Here is a 26,629-nt window from a genome sequence, read left to right on the forward strand (position 1 = left end):
GGTGTTGCGGGGCGATGCCTGCAGTGTGGTGCGGTGCGGTGCTGTGCGACGCAGGCGGTGCGGAGCGATGCCATGCGGTGCGGTGCCGGCGGTGCAATGCGGAGCGGTGCCGGCGGTGCAATGCGGAGCGGTGCCGGCGGTGGGATGCGGAGCAGTGCCGCTGGTGGGATGGGGGGCAGGAGCGCTGAGCGGACGGTGGGATGCGATGGGGGCGACGTGGGATGCGGTGGGATGCGGAGCAGGAGCGCGGGTCTGGCGGTGGATGCGGGGCGGTGGGATGCGATGGGGGGGACGTGGGATGACGTGGGATGCGGGACAGGATAGCGGATCTGGCGGTGGGATGCGGGGCAGGAACGCGGGGCTGGCGGTGGGATGCGGGGCAGGAGCACGGGGCTGGCGGTGGGATGCGAGGCGGTGGGATGCGGTGGGATGTGGAGCAGGAGCGTGGGGCTGGCGGTAGATGCGGTGGGATGCGGTGGGATGCGGGGCAGGAGAGCGGGGCGGGCTGCTCTTGCTGCCCCGGGCTGCGGCCGCGGGCGGCGGGGGGCGGTGACGTCACAGAGCCGCTCGCCAGCACAACGTTCCATTGAGCCGAGCGCGTGCTCGGGCGAGCACATGGGCAGCGGGGCCCGCGCCGCTCCGCGCCCGCCACTCCGCTCCGCTCCGCTCCGCGCCCGGCCCCGGCCGCGGCCCGCCCGACCCCTGCCGCAGCGGGGCCGCGGTGAGTACCGGGGCCGCAGCGAGGCGGCGGGGCGCGGAGACGGGGGTATTTATTTGTTTATTCTGCTTTTGCCTTTACTTTGCCCAACCCCCCCCCCCCCCCGCGTTGTTATCCGAGTCCCCGGCGGGGCGTGCGGGTCGCGGCGCGGTTCGGACCCTGGGCGCGGGGGCAGCGCGGATGGGGGAGGGGAGGATGCCTTTCGTGTTATTTATTTATCTTTGTTAAAGCGCTGGGTCTCCCGTGGCCTAAAAATACCAACTGCACGCCGCGACCCGTGCGGATGGGGACGAGACGGGGCCGGGGCACCGTCCGACGGCAAACACGGCCGGGATGGGGTCGGTGCGGCTCGGAGTGACCCGCAGCGATGCGCCCATCCCCCGCAGCGCCCCTCACCCCAGCCTGCTGGACCCGGGGAGGGAGCGGGGACGAAGAAATGGGTGCGTCCCGCGATGTGAGGAGACCCTCGGGGCAGGGAGGTGACGGGGGAGGGGTTCCCGCTGTGCGGGGTCAGACGAACCCTCTATAACTGCGCGGAAAATGAGCGCAGCGCGCAGGCCGGGGCGCGGAGCCGGCCTGCGGCCTGCCCTGCAGCCTGTCCTGCTGCCTGCCCTGCAGCCTGTCCTGCAGCCTGTCCTGCTGCCTGCCCTGCAGCCTGTCCTGCAGCCTGTCCTGCTGCCTGCCCTGCGGCCTGCCCTGCAGCCTGTCCTGCTGCCTGCCCTCTCTGCCTGCCCTGCAGCCTGTCCTGCAGCAGCCTGCCCTCTCTACTTGCCCTCTCTGCCTGTCCTGCAGCCTGTCCTGCAGCCTGTCCTGTTGCTGCCCTGCTGCCTGCCCTGCTGCGCTGCTTTCTCTGCCTGTCCTGCTGCCTGCCCTACAGCCTGTCCTGCTGCCTGCCCTCTCTGCCTGCCCTGCAGCCTGTCCTGCAGCCTGTCCTGCTACCTGCCCTCTCTGCCTGCCCTGCAGCCTGTCCTGCAGCAGCCTGCCCTCTCTACTTGCCCTCTCTGCCTGTCCTGCTGCCTGCCCTGCAGCCTGTCCTGCTGCTGCCCTGCTGCCTGCCCTCTCTGCCTGCCCTGCTGCTCTGCCCTCTGTGCCTGCCGCTCCCTCTGCGTGCGGGGTCAATTTAGCTTTAACCCGCAGCTCTCGGCCTGGCCTCCCTTAGCGTGGTCGGCCTGGTCCAGAGCTGGGTATCAGGAGGGCCAGAGGAAAGGACTGGGAAGATTCGTTGCATGTTCCAGGGACCGTTTCTACAAACGATTTTTTAGGCCATCTTTTCCTCAAAAAGTTGTTTGGGGCTTTGGAGTACTTTAATAGGCCTCATTTTGTTTTTATACCTAAATAATACTGATGTGTTTCCATTGAGAGGGTGGGTACTTTAGGACTTGGATCTCAGTCTATTAAACTGTTGGTTGCTTCATCTTAAAATATCGTGCGGAGAAATCCCAGCAGAACCAAGAATTGAATCTGAGTGATGCTGCAGGCCTTCAGTGAGATCTTTTTAATCCCATCCTTGTTGGCAAGTTTAGACATGTTGTCCTGGCCACATATCTGGTCAGACACAGTGAGTCATGAGCCCTACACTAGTTCCTCTTTATCAATATGTTAAAAAATGTGTGTTATTTAAGTCATTGATTTGGAACAAAAGAGCTTTTCTGAGGGTGTATTAGAATATGTTAGCCATTGCTAAAAACAAAGAATACAATTATGTTACATACATGTTACAGCTGCATGAGATGAGAGTGTTTATTTCTTCACTAGAGCAGAAATGCAATCTTGCTAATGCCAGTTTACACCAACTGCAGTCCACTACTGTGGATTATTTTAAGAGTACCTAAATACATCATTGCAAATTAGGAGTATATTAAAAAAATGTAGCTCTGAAGTTTGGACATCACTAATAAATAAGCATGCAGTGTTATACTTAATATTGTGTCATAAACATCCAGTTTCCTTTCAAATGTGATTTTTAAGATTGTTTAACAAATCTGTGTTTTCCAAGCACATGAGGCAGTAAGATGCTCTTTTGTGCTAGGGTCTGTATATCTTGATAAATGCCAGCTTGCAGCCTCGGGGGTTCAAGTCATTTTATATTCACTACGCATCATTTTGGGAATGCACCTCTAACTTTATTCTTTCCCCCCTCTCTTCTGTCTCAGAGCATTAAGTCAGGAGTATGGCTTACAGCTACCTTAGGATTGTTGTAATTCGGGTTGGCCTGACTGTGCCTCTGTGCATTTTAAGTTATATTAAGGTAATTAGTGGTACAGGTGCAGTTTGTCAGGCACTGGGAACGCCTCTGTGCCTGTTTGGAGTGAAATGTACATGTGTGTCTCGCATCCCTGGGAGAGGGGCTGCGTGCACAGGGGCAGCAGGAGCAGTGCCAGCCCCTGCCTGCGCTCGGCCGGGAGGATTTGGCATCATTTGCATCTGCTTGCTGATGTCCAGGACGTCAGAGCCGTCTGCAGGCACAGCAATAAGGAAGGGCTCAGGCCTGCCTTGCCGAAGAGCCTGCCTGCTGCAGAAGGGAATTGTGTGTTCAGGTAATTTGTGAGTTGGAATATTGGCTTCCCGGGTGAAAGTGCACTCATGGAATGTAACTTTGGCTAGAGCTGATGGATTTCAGAGGTGATGGTGAGTTGTGTGTCCGGATGGCAGCACGGTTCTGCAGCTCTATGTTATGGTGTGCTCTCCGCTCTGTGCCCCTGCACAACCAAAGCCCAGCTTTTTGTTTCATTAAGGACTTTGATGATCTAAGATTGGGTCTTATGCTTAGCTCTTTGCAAGATTTGAACCATATCTTCCTGTTTTTAATCAGAATGATTTATAAAGGCAGTCTATGCTTCCTGGCTGAATATATTTCATTCACTTTTTTGTATGAGAAATTGCTGTCAGGGGAAGCTGAAGTGGAGCAAGGCTAGGGGAAAGAAAAGTGTATCTGTACTTTCAGTGTATTGGTGCATCTTGTGTTCACATAGCACCTTTCAGCTGAATGTGTTCAGTGCATTATTGCAGTGTCACATTTTCTACAGGCCTCTTTCTACACGCTTTTTCAGTAATTATGCTGGTGCAGCTCTACTCAGAATTGCAAGGTGGTGCTTACAAGTGTGACAGCTTAAGTAATATTTTTCCCCTATTGGTCTATGCAGACAGTAGTGCTGGCAAACCATGGGAAAATGGTGGTTTTTTCTGTGACATGGGAGACATTTCTGCTGCTTGGTGGATTACTGGGGGTTTGTCTTTTGCTCCCAGCAGATGAATTTAGTGAAGTCTGGTGTCAGGAACTTGTGGTGCAGTGCACTGCAGCTGTGTGCCAAGTAGTTCAGCCGTGCAAATGGGTCCATGAGAGCCTCAGGGGAGTGTCTGTGCTGCTCTCAGTGCATCACTGCTGGGATGGAGATGCTGGGATGGTGGACATGACATCCTGACCTCTCAGTGCTGGCCGGAGGTGGTGTGATGTCCTGCTTTGTGATCCGAGAGGGATGCAGAGCTGCAAACTGAGCTAGCAAAGAGGAAAATGCATCCCTGGTCAGGAAGCTTTTGCCTTTCTGCAACAAGGTGATACTGATCTTATTTTGAAGTACAGCGTGTTGTTTTCTGTCTCCTTGATGGCTAGTAGCTTTAGTTCTGAACACCAGCAGGCTCCTGGTGAGATTCATGAAGAGTAAGGAGGATATACAAAAATAGTCTGTTTCTTGGACTCGGTATCACTGCGTCTAGGCACATTTTCCTTCCTCACAGCTGCATCAGCTCCTGAGATTGTGCATCTTCTTATGTAGCAAAGTGCTCAGTGCCCTGGGAAGCAGTGCTTCTGTGTGCCTTCATGTGGCATTATTATACCTGGGGGTGCCATTTGGTACCTGCTTGGGGTACCAGGGGTACCTGCCTGCCATTTGCTCACCTTGTGGGTTCAGTTCTGTGGAGGAGAGCATTTTTTGAGTTACCAGTGTTGCAGTTAGGGAGTATTCTCAGTTTGCTCTCTTTCTGGTGAGTGCCAGAGATTGTTTAAAACAGGGCTTGCTGGTGGTGTTTTTTTCCCTGTTGTTTCAAGGGTGACAGATAAGAGCACTGAGATGGTTACCTGGAGCATCAGCTCTCCTCAGCTGAACACAGTAGCCTGCTGTGACTCAAACACTGGGATTGGTCAGGCATTTGGAGTGGTCTGGATGTGTGTGATCTAAAACATCCAGATGTGTATGATCTGAATGCTTTTTAATGCATGCCTGGATGGTCTCATTCATTATGTGAGTTCAAGATATGGAAGTGAACATTAGTGTGGTGTTCTATCCTGCAAATCAGGGTAGGATACCCTGAGTACTGGGGACGTACTGGTTGAGTATCACCCAGATTTTCCTGGCAGGTTTGTCCCACCCTTTCTGATGCCTGTGCTGTCACATCTTCACTTCTCTTGGTATCTTACATTTGTCAGCAGATACTACAATTAAATCTCTAATCACCTCAAAGGAAAAATAGTCCATGTATTCCTGCTAATACAGTGCATCATGCAGGAAGGAGCTCTCAAATGCAGCAGTGACAGGCAGAGCTAGAACCAGTGCCTGGTAAATAATTCAAATCAGAATTTATGGTTGAATTAGAAGCTAAAGGCAAGAGTGATTAGCCGCTAAAACAAATTGCCAAGACAACGGGCAGGTTCTGTCTCTCAGTCATTTCCGCCTTAAAACCTGAGTCGGAAGGAGCCGTTAGAAGCAGGTTTGTATAAAAATTACTGGGTAGGTTCCTGCAAGTCTGCTCATTACAAAGTTCCAGGGTGATGGATGGGAGGTTCGACCATGCCCCCCGCACTATGAGGTTGGGTTGTGCAGGTGTTGGGAGCTCACCTGTGCTGCTGGGGAGCGGGTTGAGCTGAGCTGCAATGTGAGGAGCACTCGGACAAGGAAGAGCAGCCCAAAGCCCTGGAAGGACTGTATGTTTGCCTGGAAGAGTGTCTGCACAGCAGAGTGTCCTTGGCATGATATATTTTTGGAAATTAGCCTTTTTTCACCTCTTCTGTTGTCTCAGGCAGGAATACCCAGTGCCAGATCATGTACCTGGCCAAGAGGTGCAGGATTTTGGGAACTTTTGAGGGGTGAGGTTTACATCACTGGGGTTGTCATCTATAACATAGGGGCTTTTCTAGGCACGGGACCAAGCTTCTCTTCTGGAGGTAAGAATGAATGGCAGAGAAGCCTAAAGAAGGCCTGAAAAACTCTCCTGTTTTGGGGAGAGGAGGTCCCTACTGCAAGAGCAGTACCTGGAGCTGTAGTCTGTTTCCTTAGAGGCAGGTACAGAATAGAGCTGAGTGGCAAGACCACATCTCCTCGTGGTTTTGTAAGCAGCTTGTAGAGACTCTCAGCACAGTGTGGGTTGTTTGGAAGTTCCCAGACTTTGAATGAGTCTGGTACATGGATTTTAAGGTGAAAAACTCAGGTTTCCTAACCACCCATCATCATCATCTTGCCTTTGCCCAGCTGGATGGTCCAGTCTGCTTTTCCCTGGCTTTCTCTGAATGGCTGTTCCATGCTGCCTGGCTTCCATCAGTACCTGCTGGCTGCCTGCCTCATCTGTGTTTAGCTTTACTGCTGGAATGGGGCTGGGTAAGGGGAATGTCAGCCCAGTAACACCTTTGGTGTGGAAGCAGCATCCTGATTTTTTTTCTTGGAATTGGTAGAAGCCATCATGTGGTACCACTGTAAGTTCTCCTGCTCCAGGGGATTTCAGTAAGAGGTTTGAAGTCATTCCCAAGCAGGCATGGAACAGGTTGTCTGATGCCTGCTGAAGTGTGGCATGCCTGTTGTCTTGAGTAAATTTGTGCCTTTCCTGAATTCCCAACAGCTGGATTTAAGAGGTTGTTTGCCTCATTTTTTTTTCCTCCCTGTCAGGAGAACAAAAACTTTGGATATTTTCACCAGAGCTTCAGGAGTGGTGTTCTGTGAGGTCCTGTATAGATCTCAGCTGTTTGGGGAGCTGTTGCCAGCTACTTAGAAAGGAGAAGAAACATCCCATTTAGTAATATAACTTTTTTTAAAAAAGCAGCATAGATTTGATTGTACTGCAGCCATCTCATCTTAAACATGTTGGCTGAGCAAAGTCCCAGCCAAAGGAGAATACATTGCACCATTTTGCACAGCTCCCTGCCTGGGTAGGGAGTGAGCCTTAAATGCACAAGTGGAAGGGGCATGCTGACTGTGCAGGGAACATGTGGTCCAGGAGGCTGGAGACTCCTACGGCCTCTGTAGGAGAAATGGCTTTTCTTAGACGTGTTTCAGCGTTTTTCAGATTTGTTGTTGCAGCTTAGTGTCAGATCAGGTATCACTGTCCTTGCCTGTGGTGCAGCTCTGGGTTCGTGTGGTGCTGTGTTTGCTCCTGTACATGGTGGAAACAGCAGCCCTGGGCTCCTGGCTGAGCCTGTGGGATGTGGAGCAATCACAAAAGCCCAGACTGTGCTTGAACCCTTGACATCTCCCTGAGGGTAAATCACAGGTCCCTCTTTGCCGATATTGATGTTTGCTATTATTATATATTATCCTCATTAGTATAACCATCATTACTCTTTTATAAGCTGTGTTGTAAAGATAATGTTTATTGTACAATTATGCAGTCATGCTATAGCAGTCTCTAGAAGTGATGTACCAAATCCCATTTATGCTTCAGCTGGGGTTGTAAATAGGTAGTCACAGCTATCAGTGACTAATTTAACACACAGAGCAGAAAGCTACCATACATCCTTTTGGAAATATTTAGCAATCTTTCCAGTCCTATTTAAATCATAATAATGGGTTTTTTAGTTTTGATCCTCCTTCATAAGAGTAGGAAAGTCTGAAATACATTTTCCCAGAAGTTCTTCTGTGGGAAGCAAAGGCCAAGAGCTTCATGTTGAGGCACATGCAACTGGTATACTGCTCAGGGGTTTTAGAAGATGATGTTTGCTCAATCCTTGGTTTTACAGGTGTCTCATATCTGGTTTTGGTTCTTCTTAGTTAGCTTTGGGAGTGAGCATAGCTTTGTACCTTTCTTAACTGTTAAAAAGCTGCTGTTACATTATCTAAAAATGCTAACAAAAATATACATGTGTTTGGTGTTACAGAGGAAAATAATCAGCCTTGTTTATGAGCTGGGAGGGTGGACTGGAGACCACAGAGGGTTCTTCCCACCAGCATATCTCTGTTTTTTGGTAACTGAGGCAAAACTGAAGAGCTGAGCTTTTGGTCTCCATTTGTTGAAAAAGATGGAAAGAGGCCCAGCTTTCCTGAATATACAAGAAGAGTAAATAAATATGATTAAGATAAGCAAGTTCAGAGGGAAATTAGTCTTGTAAAGTTTTCTTTATCTTGAGTTGTTAGTACAAAGACTCACCAGTTCTGCTTGTTACAAGCATCTTGGAAACATGATGGGGTTCCCAGTGATCAGTTATGGGGAGAGTTTGGTGGCTCAACAAACCATCTTTCTCCCCCCAGGTTCTACTCTTCTGCATGACTCTTTCATTTGCACATGTTTCAGGACAGCCACTCTCTTCCATATGGCTGGATGTTCACAGCATAGAGTAGCAGATTTCTAATGTCAGGTGAACCTCAGAGCCTCATAGGAATGTTGAGCTCCTGTGCTTGACATGGTCAGAAATTGCAGTGGTGACTTGTATAGGTGCTGTTTAAGGGGCAGGTCTGGTGGCTGCAACCAACACAACCAGACAGAAAAAAAGCTTTTGAAAACTTCTTCCTAAGCAGCTGCATGTTTCAAGTGCAAATGTTGAAGGTCTGGAAATAAGACCTTCCCTAGCTGCTATTTTACTGTGGCAGGTAAGAGTAAGTACTGGCTTTTCATCTTTCATAACATGGTTAATGGCCATTATTCATATGGAGAAGAAAAGGGAAGGGAAATTTGCAGTGATTTTGTAATTTTAATTTTAAGTGTATCGAGTACAATCTACAGGTTACTAGGTACTAGTTTGGGTGTAAGTATCTTTAAGATAGGCTGCAGTCTGTTCAGAGCTCAATACATTGTTATTAGCATAAGGCATATAGCCCAACATTAGATTTCCTGGGGGTTCAGCCTGTACCCCTCTGTGGGTACCCGTTGTCCCTGCCTTCCTTATAGATCCTGTTGACCTGAGAGATTTTTACCAAATTCCTTATTTTGCAGGATATTTTTAATAACTTTTAGTGATTATTTTTCTTGGCTGCTTTTGTGAGACAAATTACAATAAATAGGATTTAAATTCTGTACATCCTTCTGTTAATTAACACCACCTCATGGATCACAGCAGTATGGTAGGGGAGTGGATGGATGGCAGGAATCCAGCAACCTTCAGTCACTTGTCCTGATGCACTAAGACAGAGAGAGCTTACGATTGTTCTTGATAATGCATTTCATCTTCTTGTGATAATATTAGGAGTGCTTATGTTCATGGTGATAAATACCTGTATCTTGTTCTGCTTAGCAAATCTGGATTCTGAGCAGGGATAAATGCTGTCTCCACGGTGGCAGCAGAAAGACAGCTCAGGCTGTGAAGGTGTGAGATACCATCAGGGATGGGCTGACATGGGATCCATGCTCTCTAGAAAATCAGAGCTAAATCTCTTTAAGGTTTCCCTGAAGTGTGACAAAGCCTGTAGACCCATGAAATACTGCTTATAGCATTAATATTTTATTTGAATATATTCAGGGATTTTGATGCCCATTAGAAGCTGCCAAGTGTTAAGGCTGACCTTTTGTGGCTGCAGCTTCACTGGAGTCTTGGCCAGCAGAGCAGTTCTGCACAGAGGCTCCTGATGTCCTTCCACAGTGCAGGGCACAGTGGCACCAGAAAAGGGAGCTTGAAGTCACATATGAGTTCTTTGAAGTGTCTGGTACCAAAGGAAAAATGATGAGATTTCCTCCTCCCACCAGTCTTGGCATGTGGAGCCCCACACTGCCCTGCAGGAGGTGACCTGGCCAGGCAGCCCAGGTGGCCACAGTATGAAGATCATCTCTTTAAACTTTCTGTATCCAGCTGCTGCCAGGGAGCCAAGTTCTGAACGCCATTGGCTCATTGATGAGGAAGAGCTCTCTGAGCTCCAGCAGTGCCCAAGAGCATGGGGAAGGTGGTGAAGAGCCTGCTGCTGCCCTGCTGTCCACAGGTGGTCAGCTGAGTGGGAGGGTTAGGAGTGCTCTTGACTTTCTCCTGGTGATAAACTTTCTTCTCCTGGTGTTTCTTTCATCTCTAGTTGTTTAGCAGGTCCAGCACCTCTTCATGGGAAGAGTTCTGGTCGTGTCCTTGACATTTGCTGTGTCCTGGTTTGACAGCAGCAGTGACATACTTGTGCAGGGAGCCTGTGAGTGAAGGGAGCATCAGCCCATCCGGGAAGCTGCAGCCCGTCTCGGCTGTGTGTCTTTCTTTGCTGGCTTCTGTTGGAAATACAGATAAAGTTTTGAGGTCTTTTGATCTCTTGTTAGTGTGCTCCCTGAATTGCCTCAGGTAGCAGGAAGATTGCTTAAAACTTTGTGCCAAAGGCCACAGGAACTTTCTGCAAGGATATGAAGCTCTGCTCTCTGAGGGTCCAGTTTTGCATAAATTGTGCAACCACAAGAGATAAGGATCACCACAAACCTCATAATATTCTGCTCTAAGTTAAGTTCAGCTGAAGGTCCTTTTCCTAAGTATATATAGCAATGTTTTGTATGATGTTTAAAGACAGTTAAGGAACAAACAAATAGACCAAGACCCTCCACTGCTGGGTTGGAGGAAGGAAGAGGAAGAACAGGTATCAGATGTTAGTTCATCAGCTAATACAGTACCCAAAGATAATATGGTAATGACTGCAGTGTTTAAACAGCATTGAGAAAAATGCCTTTGACTGCAGTTCCAGTTACCTGCAGTGGTTTGAGACTTTTAGGAATATAAAAAAAGTTAGGAAATTGAAAGAATAAGGTAGGGATGTCCTTAACTCTGCCCTCCCTTTCTTCACCCATTTTAAACTAGGATTAATTATTAGAAATTTTTGCAGTCACAAGACTGGGTTGTAGCACCTTGTTGCATTAACAGGTCCAAGCAAGCTCTACTATTTCTCAGATTTGTTACATGTTAAACTTTTTTTTTTAAACTGTTGCCTCATTTATCACCGGGGATGGTCTCACAGATTCCAAGTAAATTGATACAGGACTCTTAGTCCTGATCTGTTTTGTGCCTCAAAATGTGACATTTAGACAAACCAGCAGTTAGAAGAGGAATCTTGAAGTCAAGATCATGATGGACATTGTGGCCACTTTAGTTAGGGGTTGTTTCTGTGTGGTTTGATGGATGTGGTGGTTCTGATGTGGGCTACTGCTCGCTGCTGGTTGTTTCAGTCATGGGGGATCTTTACACCATACCCATTAGTGGTTTTAGCAGGAGTTCAGAGAACAGGGAATAGCTGGGTCTTTGCTCCCACTGTGTTGTGGTTGATCCCTTCCCAGCTTCCTGTCTAAAGCAGGATTCTTAGATGTGCCCATCCAGGATTGCCATGTATGGTGAGTTGACAGTGTCTCCTTTGGCATGGCTCCATTCTGGTCAGCCTGCCTTATTTGTTTCTGCTTTCTATCTTTATCTTGGTCTTACCCTAGGTCATTGGGTCTCTGGGACAGAGTCTGACCTTTCTGTTCTATTTTTACATAACATCCAGCACAGACATGTTTGGTATCTCAAGCTCTTGGTGGTGCTGTATGTAATGCCAATAACTAACAGTGCTGGTATTCCTCCTGGGCATCTGTGGCTGTTTGTGCACACGATGACCATAAACATGCTGCTGTAGAGTGAGTTTTCTTTAAAAGCTCCTGTGTTGCTTCAGCTCTGAATAGCAGTAAAACTGGCAGCCAGCTTGGTGCAAGAGGTGTACGGAAAGCATTTCCATGTCACTGAAAACTGTCAGTGCTGACTTGGCTGGTGGTGAAGATAAAGAATCACTGTATATAGATATAGAAAATGTAAAATGGTTTGGGTTGGAAAGACCTTAAAGATCATGTAGTTCCAACTCCCTTGCCATGTGCAGAGTACCTTCCACTAGGGCAGGCTGCTTGAAGCCCAATCCTGTATAACCTTATACACTTCCAGGAATGGGGAGTCCCCAGCTTCTCTGGGCAACAAATGTCAGTGTCTCACCACACTCACAGGAGAGAATTTGCTTTTGTGCAGGGCAGTGTAGATAAATCAGAGTTTTTCTACTTGTGTTTGTATGAATATATCTATATACAAGTAACATTTCTTGTATTTGATATGTATACAAACATATGTGTGAAAGCGTAATTGCCTATGTAACTCTAACTTTGCTTCTTCCTCATAGTTTCTCTCCGCTTTTTTGTTTCTGTTCCACTTTGTGTTGGAGTGTTATGCCTTTGGTGTTTTTTATAGGCCTATTTCCCTTGTTTTTTCTTACCTTATTTCCCCTTTCTTTTCTATTCTGGCTGTTCACATATTTCTCCTGCAGGTTGGTTTATAATTTCTGTTTTTCATGGCTTCTCCTTTCTCTCACCAGGGCAGGTTGGCCAAGCACCCTGTTAACCTCTCAGCACAACCCATGAGTTGGTGACCTGATAATGACAGCAGCTGTACCCTTAATTCTTGGAAAAAAGGAATTAGAGTTGGGGCTTCTCTCACTTCCCTTCTTTCTAAATCATTCTCAGCCTGAATGTTTTGTTTTCCCTTGCCTGCTCTGGATTGCAGCTGCTGTGGCTGAGTAGATATTTCTGAGATCTGATGGTTAACAATAAAATTGAGGTTAATGGCCACAGTTTCCCTGCACCTCAGGATCAGTGGTTTCCTTCCTTGCTGGGTGCAGTCTGCACTCCAAGCCCAGACTCTGCATTCCTTCTGTTACCTCTTATCTTTCTGCCACTAATTTTAGTAGCCTTCTCTGCTGCAAGCCCAGGGCTTTTCCACCTGTTTCCAGCTGTGTTTGTGCCCTGCAGGGGACTGAGGCCCTGGTTTGTGGTGGCTCTGCGAGGGCTGTCATGCCCTATGGCAGAGCTTTTGGCTGTGGGAAGAGTGGAGCTCTTGGTGGGTTTGTGTGTGCATTGGTGATGGCTGGATTTGAGCAATCCCCATCCCCCTAAGAAGATGCCACCTGGGAGGAGCAAGCAGGCAGCATTGGGAGCTGGGGACGTGTCTTGGGCAGCACTTCCCAGTCCGTGCAAGCAGTGAGTGCTGCCAAACTGCCTCTTTTAGGGGTTGACTTGTAGACAGTAGAACAGCATTTCGACTGCTTTTGATTATACAAACAGAGAGATCTGACATGGGAAAGGCTTTGATGTTGGTGAACTGTAGAATATGCTCAATATCGCTTGACAGCAGACATTTTATTTTCAGCTGCATCAGCCTTGCAGCAAGCGCATTGGTTGGGTGACTTTGCTTGCACAGCTGTTTTGGTTCCCCCTCCCCACCGAAAATCCCAGGACTCAGCACTGCCTTTCCCATCCTGAAATGCTTCTAAGCCCCAGTTTGTGGCATTGGTTATTTTCTGTGCATGGCAATTCCTGAACGTGCCCAGCCAGCACTCCCAGGGGGTCAGGTTGGGTGAGCTCTGCTGGGCGTGGTTTAGGCACGCAGACCTGTGGAGGGGCTTTCCTTCCAATAGATGGAAAGAGGTTTTTTTTGTTTCTTGGAAAGATGTAACCCGAGCAGAATATTTCAAGGGATGTCATCAAGGTGAATAAACAGAAATCATACTCCAGACTGTTCCCCGCATGTGGCTGATGATAATACGTGAGGCTCCTTATGTGAAATGTGAACACTCAGTGTCCTGTTTCAGCCAGGATGACACTTCATTTTTGTTCCCTTCTGCAATGCAGACTTTCACAAGTCATGCAAGTGCCCTGTGTCTCCCACCCCCACCCCTCAGCCCCCTTGGATGAGGGGCTATTTCAGGCCATGCTTATAACCTGATCCTGTTGATGCCTCTTGCACCCAAGGATCTTTTAGTGAGAATTGGTGTGGTGTGCTATTTTCAAGACACTCAGGCCAAATTCCATTTCCCTTCCTTGCCCAAATAGTTGCTTTTTCTTTTTTTTTTCCCCTCTGGTTTAGTTTGGCTCAGGAATGGGCTGTTTATCTCCATGAATTTGTTGCTGCCAGTCCACTGAATCCAGTGGTGGGACCTGAATGTCTCTAATAGCTGCAGCCTCAGGGTGGGAGGTCTCTGAGTGACACTGGTTGATTTGGGAGATGCCAAGGACCTTGCCTTGGAAAGCATAAGGAGCAGATCATGGCTGAGGTAACCTGGCAGACGGCTCAGAACATTTGTTTCTACAGCCAGGTCTGCTTAATGCTGAGCTGTCACTGTGCAAGTCCTCTCAGATTCAATGCTGAGGCTTGCAATGCTGCTGGTCCTAAATTTTTGGGCTCAGATGGGGTAGACTTGCTGTACTGGGAGAGATGCTGATGTTGTTCTTAGCCAGCATCCTGTCTCTGGCCTGGTCTAAGGCAGGTGCTTCAAAATGAAACAAAACAAGCTGTGGGTGAAAGTGAAGTAGATGGCTAAAAAGTAGCCAGGTCATAGGAGAAGCTTTCTACCAAAACATTTCAAGCTCATGTTGGCTTGCGTCCAAGTCATGCCTGCTCACCAGAGGGCTTGGTGATGAGTTGTAGGTGACAGATTCCAGCTAGTTTACAGCATCTGAACATATAAATCTTTCCTTTCTTCCCCTCCAGTATCCAAGTGTGTGGCCTTTGCTACTTCAGTGTGTCTTTTAAGCAGCTTAAAAATTTTTCTAAGTGAAATATGCTTCTGTGCTGCAGTTCAGAGATAAATATAGCTGATGAGTTGAAAGAAGACCATAGTATGTGTTATGTTGCCTTACCCAGTATTTTTTTTCTTTTTGTGGTGATTCTGTGCTAACTCAAAATGGAAAATCTCCTGAAAGATGTTATTTTTCCTTTTTAAAGAAATTACAGGCCAGACTACCATTCACTGCCTTAAGCTGCATCCAGTAAAGGATTAACCCCCCACCCCTCTCCTCCAGCCCAGCGCTGTGTGTTTGGAAAGCGAGCGCGTTTGTAGCTGAGCCAGCTCTAATAATAATAATTAGTGTTGAGAAGCACAGAGCAGCCTATGATTAGCAAAATAATTATTGCAGAGTATATAAATTGAGAGGTGGGGTTTTGACAAGGCAAGAGGAGTGCACACTGCAGCTTCCTGGGGTGGCACTGGACTCCTGTCTTCTTGTTGATGTTCTCCCTGTGAAGTTGGGTGCAGGAACTGTGCAGAGCAAAACATGTTTGTAAAATGATGATTGCTTTTGAGTTTTTCCATTAAATTCTGATGATGAAAGAACAGCCAAAAAACTGTAAATAAGAGTTTTACAGTGTGCTAGGCTCCCTGTTTTTTTTTTTTTTTTTAATTTGCATGCAATTATTGGATATGATTTCTTTGCTTGCTGGGAGGCCAGACTTTGACTATCTGTTGGCTCTGTAACCTAAAAAATAGCCTAGGAATCCTTCCAGAACTTCTCCTTCATGGGTTCTGGTTCAGGTCCTGGTCAAGTGGGATGTTTCTATTATAGGAGTCTGCTCTGACATGTATGAAGGCAAGTTTTCAGCTCATAGCTGGTGACTTGTTGCCTTAAAATCTAATCTGTCCTAAGAGTGAGCAGAGCATTTTACCCAGAGCTTTCCCCTCTATGCCAGCAAGGGCAGAGTTTCTCTGGGGCAGCTGTTGCTGGAGCTGCTGGCACAGAGCAGGTTGGGAGGTGGCACAGGGCACACATGGTTGCCATGGGCCATCACTGGTGCAAAGCTTTGGGGTAGAGCTTACCCCAAAGGCAGGCCCAGCATTAGGGGCTGTTGGAACTGATCTAGCCCAAAAAAACCAGCAAGGCTTGGGAGATGCTTCCTAAGGATGGTGACAGGACAGGCATCCCCAGACAAGATTTGTGGGTGGACCCCTGCCTGGGTGCTGCCCAGCCTATGTACCCTCCCTTTTTGTAACATAATCTGTCTGCAAATAAATATCGTACCAATAGAAACAAGTCTCTAAAGATAAGAGGCTTCATTTTGACTAAAATGAACAGGGGGTACTTTAATGTCAATCTAAGGGAAGCCAGATGAATCTTCCAGACTGCCTTAGGTGTTAGCATTGGACTTGTGCAAATAGGGCTTGAATCTTCCCCCATGATGCTTGCTACTGTAATAGACAATAATTTTAAAATAGTGACTTAGTTAGGTTTGTTTTACTTGAGACAAGCAGATGGAGTGCATCCTTTGATCCTTCCTATCCTTTGATTGTTGTGATCTTGAGTTTTACTTTCCTGTATCTTTTTTGGCAATGATCAGAAGGACACATGTGCATGCACATGTCCTTGTATGAATACACATGCCACATTCACACACTCTTTTTCTGTATTATAAAATACATATCTGCTTTTTTCCCTGTGTCAGAGACAGCTGGTATTGCCTGCATCCAACCAAACAAGCCACTGGGTTTATACCACCATGTAGAATTCAGGAAACCCAGTGAATGTTTTTCTAATAAGAGGATATTCTGGCCCTCTTGATAATCAGCCCCCCATTGTAAAGTAATTTTGAGTCAGAGGTTTAAATCTTTGTTCCAGTGGAAAAGATTTTTATGGGCAGCACAAACAGGCATTACATTCTGGGTTTTTTTTTTTTTAGCATAGTTGCTTAAAATAGCACAGATTCTGAATCCAAGGGAAGAGAGAAAAGTTGAAACAATAGAAATCATGGTCTGGTGGCACAAACCTCGCCCCACCCGAGCCCCTGATAGAAATTTGGCAGAGGCAGCAGGCTGGGTTTCCTTGCCATGAGACACTGAATCACATGCTGGTGGTTGCTTTGGGTTTCTGTCTCTGCTGGTGGTCACCCTGCTTTCATTTTGGGGATGTCATAATATGTCTTTGGAAGTCAAAACTGTGCCAGTTTTATGCAGATTTATTCTCCTGCTTCTTGCATCCTTCTTGTATTTGCAGGCAAAAGGCTTTTCTGGCAAATGTGCATTTTCGAAATCATGCTGTCCCCGTGATTTTGGGTTTTGACCCCTTTTCCTTTCCCTTCTTTCCTACTGTGATTAGGACATCCCCAAATGAGCCCAGTTCTTCCCACCAGTCCTGCACAACCAATTCATTGCCTTTGTTTTCACTGGATGGGGTTGCCATGGCAGCAGCAGCCCTTGGGATAATGATTTTGTCATGGCAGAGCAAAGGAGTCCACACCTCAGGGAAGGTGTAACTTGTGTGTTGATGAGGTGGCAGATAGCTCAGAGGAGACAGTACCCAGGTCAAGGTGAGCTGGGAAATCTCTCTGGATTTTCCTGTGCTGTAGAGGATGCTCCTGGGCACGTGGTGGGTTTTGCCAGCAGCATATCAGAGATGGAGCTCAAAGCTCTTAAATCTTCTTTTGCTCTTCATTCCTGAGCAGTCTGGTGCTGAATGATGGCCATGCATAATTTTCTGCTTCCCCTTCTCATCCAGATGCTGGTGCTTGTGCTGATGTAGCAGGTGGGTACACTCAGATGTGGCATCACCCTTGCACCTGCTGTGCTGCAGGTGATGGATGTGCTGCCTCCAGAGCAGCCTCTTCCTTATCCTTGCAGGTCCTTGGTGGAACCCTTTCCTGGCAGGTGGGAAGGGTGCTCTCCTCTTATCTGCCCTCAGCTATCTCGGTGCATACCTCTGCTGTAAGCACTTCACCTGAGCAAACAAGAACAGCACTTTGATTGCTGCTTTATCATGTGGGAATGGCAGCCATGGTGCAAAGAGCTTTTACACCCAGCAGGGGCTTAGATTGACAGGCCTCAGTCCCAGGCACTTCTTTTGTTCTCCTGACCCTGATACTGAAGCATCTTTCCAAAATTAAAATGTGACAGCAATCTTACTGTTTTCCCTAAAACAGTCCCTGAGGATGGAGGAATGGGGAGGTTAGCATCTGGAGCTGACACATTTATTATTGATGATGCCTTTAAATGATTAAACTAATTTTCCTTGCATTATTTAGGGAAATTATGATATTCATCATTAATGAAAGATGTCTGGGGAAATGTGTGACTCAGAGCTGTAAATGCCTTCTCTCCTCCTTTTGTCACTTGCTGCCTGTCTTCTCCCAGCTCTTGTTTGACATTTTGGAGTCAATGTTTGTCCTTCTGTCAGCACCTCCTGCTGCCTTCCTCCTTGATAAAGGTAACTTGTGGTTGCATAAGGGTAAAGTGACTTTTATTCTAGATAGGTGACTTAATTTCTAGTGTCACCAGGGCTTACATAAGGGATGTAATAATCTGGATAAGGAAATAAGTTTTAGAAACTCTAAAGCACATTTAAGAACTCTTTCTAGCAAATGTTATTCATAGTTGTGTCCTATAAAGAGCTTTATAAATTTATAAATTACTGTTAAGAATAACTGGAAGCATGAGCAACCCTGGTGTTAGTTAGGCTTATCTCCCTGCAATATGATGCAGTATTATAGCTGGGGTTTATTGCAAAATGAGGCATTGTTAACAGATAATGTGGCTGTGCCAGGATAGATTTCCCTCTGCAGAATATCGGAGTCCCTTTGCAGCAATTAGTTTTACTAGATCCTTTGCACACAGCAGAAATACTGTTCACAGGGTGTGATTTTAAACATAAAAGTGTAGTTTTTAGCTTACTTGTTGTCCCACAGGACATCAACATCCCTCAGTGAAGCTTGGGCTGACCTCTGTTTAGTAAATTCAGTCTTCAAAGGCAGTTGTCTTCAGTTATTAATCTTAAAACTGTTTTTTAAGGAGGAGGATATTTAGATGGAATCTCAGTTGTTGATATTCAGTCTTTTGTGCTAAACTGTATATCTGCCTCATGCAGGTCATCCTAAGAGGTGAGGTGGACAGGAGGGAGGAATGTGAGTGCCTCCAGGCTAGGGAGATGAGAAGCTCAGCTTGGAAGGGGTTTGTGGAAACTTTGAAAACTACAGTAGAAGTCAGTGCCTTCCTCTAGAGCAAGCAGAACAGAAATAGCCTTAAGCAAAAAAAAGAAGAAAAAAAAATTAGGTAAGAGGTTCCACCTCTTCTTCATGCTTCTTCCTGCCTTTACTAATCTGTATTTCTGGTTTTCAGACTTAAAATCATTCCTGTAGAAGCCTGGAAGAGGGTTCATGCTTTTGTAACTTCTCCCCATACAGGTCTGTAAGGGAAGACAATTTCTTTGCTACTTTTTCACTATGTTTCATTCATGTGAGAGGCAAGAGAAGGTAAGAGGTGCTTCTCACCTGCCATCTCAAGCTTGAGTGCCTTTACAGTGCCTTCCTGGTGTGAGTGCAGGTAGCCCAAGCAGGGACCTCACAGGGGTGTGGCAGCCTGGGAATGCAGTGATTTTGGAGTGGACCTGGATGAAGGTCTCTCAGCTTTTTCTGTACTCTGTAGCCCTCATCCTTTGGACAGGCAGCTGAACCCCAAAGCACTTGGTTATGCAGGGCACTGTGGTAGTGCTGGGGCCCCACTCCCTGGCTTTCCCTGACAATCCGTTCAAGTCCAAGAACATAAGGATTTATTGTTTTTCTTATTCCACCTAATCTCTGTACAGAGGCTCTGTTTAATATCTTACCCTTGTTTGAAATGTGGAATTCATCTGCTGCTATTATTATCCCAACACAAAGGGGCCACAAAACTTTTCTGGTTCAGCCCAGCCCGGATCACTTTGTGCTGGAGATCAGGGCTGAGGGATGGGGCTGCCCTGGCTACATCCTCTGCAAAATAATGTCTTTCCCCTTATTCTGCAGCCACAGAGCATGTTCCTCTAAAAACTGTGAGTAAGGTGGGAGGGTGCACAGGTTGCTTTTGGGGGCCTTGTTACCTAAGGAATCTTTCATCACCAGTGATACAGAAAGTGCAGAGGAGATACAAAGTAGTTTTCCTAGCCAGAAACCTCACGTGTAGCCCCACCTTGCTTCTGGATTCCTTCCCAGCAAACTCTAACCCATCCCAGGATCTAAACTGGGTCATTTCCAGACTTTTCTTGTAATCTTCTTGTTACTTTCTTGTGACAGACAAATGACTGCCACCTCTCCAAAGTCCCAGCCCTGCACCTCCGGGGAAGAACCTGGCAGCCAGCTGTCCCCTGTGCCATGGATATCATCACATTTATTTATTATAATCCCCTTGGGCTGTGCCTGTGCTGCAGCTGGTCATGGGGCTGTGCTGGCTTTGCCAGTGCTGAGCATTGTCACAGGCACGTGGTCCTGGGGTGCAGCGCTCCCTCCCTCCAGCCCCTGCTCTGATGGGGAAGGAAGGGAAAAATCCCCTGAATTCTTCCCCACTGACTGCAAAGGGCAGTTGTTTCATGGGATTTTGGGCAGAGGGAGCCCAAAAAGGTTGGGCTGTTCTGAATCTGGGCCATGAGGCTGCACCAGATGAGTCACGGGGAGAGAAATAAAAAATCTCTGAGTCATAATCCCTGATACTACAGAGCAGATTTGCTCTGAGTTGTTTTCGTGTTCCTATGTGCTGACTAATGTGCAGAGAAACAGTGAGAGCCCTTTCTCTGATCTTTCATCCATGAAGAATGCAGCCCCATGTCCCTCTCCTTGCCCCCATGACTTACCCAAGCCTGGAGTTCCACTGCTTCCCAGACAGCTGAGCAGGACTCACCCTCCTCAAAACCCCCCAAATTCCAATGGCAGCAGGATGGCCTCTGGTACTTCCCCAGCTGAGGGGACATGCCAGGGCAAGACCCTGTGCCAGCACCTGTTTGTGCCCCCTGCAGCTCTGTCACCACTGGCAGCAGGGGGACAACCTTGAAGTGCCCCATCTTGCAGTGGGCACCTGCTCTTTAAAAATCTCAAGGTGATTTATGAAGGGGCTTCAGCATGGTGGCAGCCACCCACCCTTCAGTGATGAAAATACACTGAAGTGAAGTGAACTAGCTGCCATCTCCCTGGATATATTCCTACAGCCTACCTGAGTCTAACACCCCAAGAAATTTGAAATTTAGGTATTTTATAGGACATGTCAATTTTCCTTTTTATTCTGTCAACCAGCTCTCACTGTATTTTTGGATTCAGATGGCACCATGATTCCTCCTGTCTTAATTTTGATTAGATCTCCCCAAAAGACATGTATAAAATCAATATTCATTTAATAAAATATACCTAGCCCTTTTCTTGCACTATATTGGGGCCAGGGATAGAGTATTAAACCAAGTCCCTGGGACTGTTCTTGTCAGCAGTGGGAGCAGCATTAGGAGGCATAAGACACCCCCAAAAATGTGGTTGAGAGGCTGCAGGGGATCAGGCTATGAGTGACACAGTGGATTCCCCCAAGAAAGGGCAGCTTCCTCCTAGGGAGCCAAGTTTTGGCTGTCTTGTTATTCTAAGTGATTAAGTTAATTTCCTGGATGTGGAAACTGATTGACATTTTTTATGTTATATTACTGATATAAACTGCCGGTTTAGACTCTGTATGATTTTAAAAATATTTTTTAATATTTTCTTTGCTTAATGAGTGTAGAATTGAAAACTGGATGCACAGCTGTACTTGCTCACACGCAGAAAAGTGGTGTGAGAGATTGTAATTTCAGTGTCTGTTGGAATATGAGACTGTTCTTTTTCCTTACAATGTTCTTAATCAATTTTTCATTGTCACAGGTATTGGTGATAGGGTAAATGCCTCTCCCCAGAGAAGGGCTGGTAGGATCCTCATCCAGGAGTGGCAGCTGAGAGCTCCTAGTGTTGGATCTGAGTTCCACTTCCTTGGGTTTTGTATACCTTAAACTGCTCAGATAGAGTGACACTCTTCATTGTGTAGTTCCTAAATTGTTTTGTTTGGGTTTTATTCCTCCTCTGTAAGGTTATATTTTCCCTGATTGTATATGCAGCCTCTCTGCAGGAAAAGAGGAGGCAGCATTTTGGAGGGCAGTGCACAATCAGGTGATGCAGATAACACTTTTGGGAGGTTGTATTATCCACTCCCCTGTTGCTGGGTACCACCCTTCTGCTGTGCAGCCCAAAGCAGGAAAAAAATTAAAATTCTTCAGCAGAAAAAAACCCTTTTTTCTGTTTTTCTTCCCCATTGCCTCCTTAGTACTCCTTCCAAATGGATTGCATTTCCTCAGCAGAACTACAGAGGTTGTGGCTGTGAGTGTATTCTGAACTTTAATTTATTTTTCATCATTTCACAGGCTCCTGGGACATCTTAAGTATGGGTCAAGCCAAAGCAAACATAAGATGTCTTGTTTGCTTGTCTGTAGAAAGGACCTGGTATGCCTTTGGGTGTGAGGATAGGGAATTTGCAAGTTTGGGTATGGACTATTTTTTTTTTCTTTTGTTGCACTTGTGAGTTTTAAGGTGGAAAGGAAGTCTTTGTATATTAAAATGAAATTTTTATTTTTAAAATACTACAGCATTTCTGTATATGCAAAGTCTTCACTGACTTGATATTTAATTCTTTATCTTTCTTAAACACATTACCTGTAGTGATGCAGATGTTGGAGTAAGTGCTCTTACACTGCAGTGCTGGCCTGGAATGCAGATAGACATTTTCCAAACCAAATCCAGCACGTTAACACAGGATCATGCCCCCAGCCTGTCTAGTTGGTGCCTTGGGTTGCAGCCTCAGCACACCTTGCCTGCTGTGACCTGTGATGTTGTGATGGTAGCAACCCCTGCCTTATGAGCAGGCAGGGAGGGTGGTAATGTTTTAAATAAATATCCATCCAGCTGAGCCTGGTCAGGGGTCTGAAATGGGAACTGGATTCCCTTTGCAAACATCCCCATCCTTTATAGAAAATCTCAATGAAATGGGGATACTAATTCATGCTCTCCTGCCATGTCAAAGGGCAATGACATGTAAGAGTGTATTAAAGCAGGTGACACAATCCCAACAGCTTTACTGGAGGAGGGAACACATCACTGCTGCTAGGCTTTGATAGAATGAGGGCAAACCTCTCTAAGATGCTGATGTTTCTGCTTTGTTTTATATTTGCATATTTCTTGTGCTTTCACAGGGCTCCTCGCTTACAAGTGGTTATCCAAGCACTAAGTAATCCTCAGCACTGTGGAGCTGTCACTGGCTGTAGTTTCTTATCTTGAAGGATGTGAGGGCCTCCTGGTAGATGAGGTTTTGTTGAAGGTGGAGCTTCTCCAAGAGATTGGACCACCTCCACCTGAGGCAGCCCAGCCGTGCACAACAAGTCCTGTCTAAACTCAGACTCCAGAGTAAATTTGGGTGCTATATGAATCTGGATTAAAAGCAGAACTCCTGGTTATTCCTGACCAGCTGCAGCTGAAGCATTTTAGGGGATGGTATCCTGTGGTTTATTGTAATGGGGTGGCTTGAGGTTTGTCTCCAGCTGGCTGCCCCTGAGCTTCCTGCAGGCTGGAACACCTGTGCTCAGGTTTTCCCCTATGTCTTCAGTGCCAATGAGACATTTCAGCTTAGGTGGAGGCAGTGCTGCAGCTGTGCCCGTGTACAAACAGGCTTTCCCATTCACTTGGCTGAGAGTATGAAGGCAAAACTGGGGTTCTGAATTTTCTGGGGAGCCTATGGGACCCCTCAGCAGATGTGCATGGAGAGCCCTCCCTGCCTTGGAGGGAGCTGGGGGTGCCCTGGCTGATACAAACCCACTGGTCTCATGAACACCCTTGCAGCTCCCAGGCAAGTCTTACATTAGAAGGCACTGGAATACAAGAAATAAATCCATTTGTGTGTCCTGGTAGCTGTATCAGAGCCACTGGGGTGTCTAGGAGGAAATGGTGTCACATATTGGCAAGGCAGCAGCTGCATTTGCTGGCTTAGCTGAGATCTGGTCATTGAAAGTCTGCAGCTGAAAGGCTGAACTATGAATCTTGGACTTGAAAGTAATTTTTATCTAAGCACAGGGATCTGAAAGTTGGAAACCTATCAAAGGTACGGGCAAAGTATCTGAGTACCTTTGAAAACAAATGGCTTAGAAGAACACTGTGCAGTAATCTCCAAAGACAGCCCAAACAAATACTGGAAGTATTTAGGGAATAGGAAGCTAGAATGTCTGGAGTAGCAGAAGGACTTCAGAGCAGTGGGATGGAGATGCTCTGGGACATGGTAGGGATAACATCTCTCTATATACATTGAGAAGATACTGGATTTACTGCAGCATACATCTGAAGGGCTTTCAGGAGTGGACAGGGACAATGGAGCCCTGCTCGTTGTGACCAAAATAACAAAAATTAGTGGAAAGCTCTGGGAGTTCTTGTCCTTGGAGGAGTGGGCTTGTAATCATGAAGGTCTCTTCCGTAGCCTCATGAGCAGCCAAGGCATATAATCTCATTAGCAAATTTATCAAGCTGCATCTTAAGACTGATTGGGCTGCCTGCCCCGTGACTGCTGAAAGGCATCCAGAGCTTGGAAGGGCCAGGGACCTTTGTGCTGCAGCCTGAAGTCATTCATAGCCAGCTGATGCTGATTTGTTCTTGTGTCAGTGCTGTCCTTAGCTTAAATCCCTGTTTCCATGATGCAGACAGCATACCTCATACATTCACAAACCCCCCGAGCTGCACAGGTCTGACACAGGCAGCTCACTCACTCTGTCCTCTCCTCTGAGAAGGGTTTGTCATTCCCCTCCTGCTTCTAACAGCTGGGTCCTCTACCAGGCTCTGTTCAAACACATCCTGCTTGGACATGAGCTCCCAGGGGGGACTTAGTGCCTTGGAGCCAAGGTCTCCTGCTCCTGCTGGGGCAGCCTGACACCTTTAGGTCTCCCAGAAATACTTTGTCCTCCAGCTGCCAGCAGAGCCTCATTGCCCTTGAAATCCTGCATGCTGACGTACCTGTTCACCTGCACTCACCTGCAGAGAGAGGTGGAATGAGACCAGCCTTAGCTAAAATCAACCTTCACCCAGCTCTGGTACTAAACCCCAAGTTTGGTGGCTGTGGGAAAGGCAGTACTTAAAAGGACCAACAATGAAAACTGTTTCATTTTCATGATTTTGTCCTCTTTAGCAGGATTGTTCATCAATGTCATAATGTCATAGAATCCTAGAATGGTTTTGGTTGGAAGGGACCTGTAAAGGTCATCCTGTGAAGTCCATCCCCCTGTTGCCAGGGACATCTTCAACTCTATCAAGTTGCTGAAATGTTTCCAGGGAGGGGGTATCCACAATTTCTCTGAGCAATCTTTTCTAGTGCTTCAACGCTTTCTGGGGAACCTGTTCCAGTGTTAAGCATCTTCATTCTAAAAAAACTTCTTCCTTTAATCTATATCAACACTCTTTCAGATTAAAATCATTGCCATTTGTCCTGTCTTAACAGGCCCTCAAAAAAGTTTGTCCCCAAAAGAAATCATAAGCGGTATAAAAGCCCCAATATATGTTATGCAAAATACATGTAATATAACAGCTTATTTATTTATGGTGGAGCTCTTGTCAGTGATGACTAAGAAGATGCTGTTGTAATTCTGTGATGGTTTTGTTCGTAATATACTTTCTGCTCCTAAGCTGAAATTTTTACTTCAAATTTTCTGCAGATTTTGAGTGCTTCAGTTCTTTGTTTAAACTAGTTGTGTCTTCTTAAATGGAGTCACAGGAGCTGGACTGAAACATCAAAGCTTTTAGGCAGTGTCATGGTTCATTTGGCTTTCCGGGGTGCTCCTCAGCTCTGTGGGTTTATTGCAGCTCCAGCTCTAATACACTCAAGTGAGGACTAGACCCTGCTGTGGAGGGTCAGAGAAGCTTTTTGCAGTGTGCCAGTTTGCAGTAGACATTACTCTGGCATAGATGAGGGATTTATCTGTCCAGTTGTACTTGTGGTGACTGTAGTTTGAGGCCCATCACACTGACTGGCCCTGAGGATTGAACTGTCAGTGCAGAGCAGATGCTGACAGGGGCCCTTGCTTTCCAGATTCATTTCATCTATGTGGAAGGAAAGGGGAAACAAAAAGGGAAAAGCCAGCAAAAACAAAAGCAGAATTTCTGCTGCAGCTGTTTGAAACAATGAATGAACCATTATGTGATGTTTTGGGTATTTGTTTAATTTTCCCCCTCATTTCCTCATCCAACTTTTGTTATCAGTCTTGGATGTGGGAAGGTCCCCTGTCAAGACCTGGTGCCTTGTCCTGAATCCAGACATCCCATCCCCATTAGCTGGAGTGGTGGGGCAAAACCACAAGAATAGACATAGCTGAGATTAAAAAAGGAAAAAAAAAGTTTATATATCTATCTAGAAGTAAGTGGTTGGTTTAAGCACTGGCCTTGTGGTACAGTGGACCTCTGGAAGTTGTAGCAGGTGATCTCCCAGTGATGCAACCCCCTGTCGTAGATGTTGTCACCTCTGTCAGCTGCTTGCCCTGCATCCTGGAGGCTGCTGTGCTTGCCATGGGTGGCAGAAGGGGAGCTGTGTCAGCTTCTCAGCTGCTACCAGACAAAGCTGAGGAATTAGTTTAAACTGTTGATTTAATTAAGCTGGAGAACGCAGCAAATAGTTTGTGCATGCCAGTAATGGGTGCCAGCAGGAGTGTCCTCTCACTCCTGCCAACTGCATGCTCTGCTCTTCAGAACATTTGAGAACCGGATGCTGACTAAGGGTGGTGGTTGGGTTTGATCCCCTCTGGTGATTTTTGTGTCATCATGTTTAAAAAAAACATCCCTTTCACTGGGAGGCTCATCACATGGTCTTTGAAGGGTTCACATTCTTCGGAGTTATTCCTAGTGCCTTTAGATAGGCAGAGCTGTGATCTTTAGGTATTGTGCCTGATGTGCCTCAGGCCATCCTAATGAAGAGGACTACATTAGTGCAAAGGAACCAGTTGAAATAGTATACAATAAACTATCACAGGCTTCTGGGCTTCCTGCTTGAGGGCTTGGATTTAGAAGGCAGTTTCACAGAGGTTCCTTTCTTAGGGCATGTGGAGAAGGAGAGTGGCAGGAAATGGTGACATTAAGGCAGTTGAGGATCACAGATTCTCTCATCCCCCAGTACCCCACAAATGGGGCTGTTTGTAGCCCTTCATTATGCTGTGTTAGGG

The 26,629-nt window shown here is 46.7% G+C and overlaps 1 long non-coding RNA gene across 2 annotated transcripts in view; it reads left to right on the forward strand.

The window, feature by feature from the left end:
- The first annotated feature begins 576 nt into the window (after positions 1-576).
- LOC108961995 (uncharacterized) overlaps positions 577-26,629 on the forward strand; it is a 131,901-nt gene continuing 105,848 nt past the window's right edge. For both annotated transcript variants that reach the window (XR_007776988.1, XR_001990430.3), the window contains exon 1: positions 577-721. This is a non-coding gene — a long non-coding RNA (uncharacterized LOC108961995). The remainder of the gene's footprint in view (positions 722-26,629) is intronic.

This window comes from Serinus canaria, chromosome 2, assembly GCF_022539315.1.
Source record: "Serinus canaria isolate serCan28SL12 chromosome 2, serCan2020, whole genome shotgun sequence".
NCBI classification, from domain to species: domain Eukaryota; kingdom Metazoa; phylum Chordata; class Aves; order Passeriformes; family Fringillidae; genus Serinus; species Serinus canaria.